Here is a 1,851-nt window from a genome sequence, read left to right on the forward strand (position 1 = left end):
TGAATAATGACCCCTGTCCTGGTGCCGGCCAATCCATCAGTGGAGGCCACATCCCTGAATGGACACACCTGGAAAGCTACAGAATATTCCATTCAGCTCTTCCCCTGGGACCTCCCCTGAAATCTCCACCCTTAAAACCTTTAGGAAGGAGGACCCAGTGCGCTCTCCCTCCCTGGAGCACATCTGTACCTTCCCCTTCCCCTCCATCTCCTCCTGCCCCAGGCAGGTTACCATTAGCTTGTGCTCCCAAGCTGCAAGGGCACTTTCTTTACCTCCTTAATGCCTTTCCTAAGCTCATTTCTTCTAAGAATTACTTCTCACACCTCTGTAATTTACCAAGTAAGTGTTCTCATACTCTTTGGGTCTTGTTCTGAATTCTTTTCTAGCCAGAACCCAAGTACCCAGGTTGCTGAACCCATGTTTGTTCTGAGCCCAGTCAGATACCTGGTGCCATTCCTGTTGCCACCACAGTTACACTGTTTAATCCAGCAATAATGAGATTTATCAGAAAACTGGGTTCCATCTGTCAATGTAAGAATCATTCAATCCTCATAAGAATTTTCGTGAGTTTATTTTCTGGAAGCAAAATGTCAATGGATTCAGATATTATTCCAGAGAATGTTAGTCTTGTACCTTACCTATAATAATAAATACGTAATATGCCAATTAGACCAGATGTCCTTTCGGACAAATCCGGGGCTGCGAGGGAAGCCTGGTCCCGGGTTCCAGAGGGAAGCTGGTGCCAGCAGCCAGGGGAAGGAAGGCCTACTCTTGCACGTTGTTGGTGCATTGGGCCTCTAATTTTATGTATTACAATCAGAAGAGAAGATACAAGTGGGTTACATGAAATCCACTGGTGATACATTAGGGCAGTGGTTCTCAACCTTCCTAATGCCTCCTCCCAAATTCCATTTATGAGGCCAGCATTACCCTGATTGCAAAATAGACAGGCCAATATCTCTGATGAACATAGATGCAAAAATCCTATTAGCAAACCAATCCAACAATAAGTTAACAAGATCATATGCCATGGTCAAGTGGGATTTATTCCCCACATGTGAGGTAGCTTCAACATTCTCAAATCAATCACCTGATACACCACATGAACAACAAGTCATATAATCATATCAATGAATACAAAAAAAGCATTTGACAAAATTCAGCATTCATTTATGAATGAAATTAACAGCGAGGTGGGGTTAGAGGGAATGTACCGGAACCTAATAAGAGCCATATATAACAAACCCTCTCACACAAAAATTAATTAATTAATTAAATTTTAAAAAAATTTAAAGAGCCAGTTTCCGGCTGGGCCATCCCCTTGTGGGATGCGGTGGGGGGTGGGGGGTTGGCAGTTGAGGCCACGCAGGTGGGACAGGCCCCAGGAATGGATCTGGGACCTCTACGTGCCTCTACCTTTGCCCCCAAGGCCAGAAACAGCCCCACCCTGGCTGGAGCCAGTGGTGGAGGGCCATGGTGGGGGAGGTCTGGGGCCCCAGAAAGCTCCAACCAAAGAGCGGCGGCAAGAATAGTGTTGGTCCCCACAAACCGCCCTAAGGCAAGCAATTCTTTTCTTATTTTTAAAAAAATAATTTTATTGATTTCTTACAGAAAGGAGGGGAGAGGAATATGGAGCTAGAAACATCCATGAGAGAGAAACATTGATCAGCTGCCTCCTGCACACCTGCTCTCTGCATACCTACTGGGACTGTGCCCGCAACCAAGGTACATGCTCTTGGCCGGAATCAAACGTGGGACCCTTCAGTCCACAGGCCGAGACTGAGCCAAACCAGTTAGGGCAGTTTTCTTATTTTTGTTTGAAATCTTGGATGATGGTTTCAAAGCTACTTG

The sequence above is a fragment of the Myotis brandtii genome, unplaced genomic scaffold (assembly GCF_000412655.1).
Source record: "Myotis brandtii unplaced genomic scaffold, ASM41265v1 scaffold1012, whole genome shotgun sequence".
In the NCBI taxonomy this organism is placed as follows: Eukaryota; Metazoa; Chordata; class Mammalia; order Chiroptera; family Vespertilionidae; genus Myotis; species Myotis brandtii.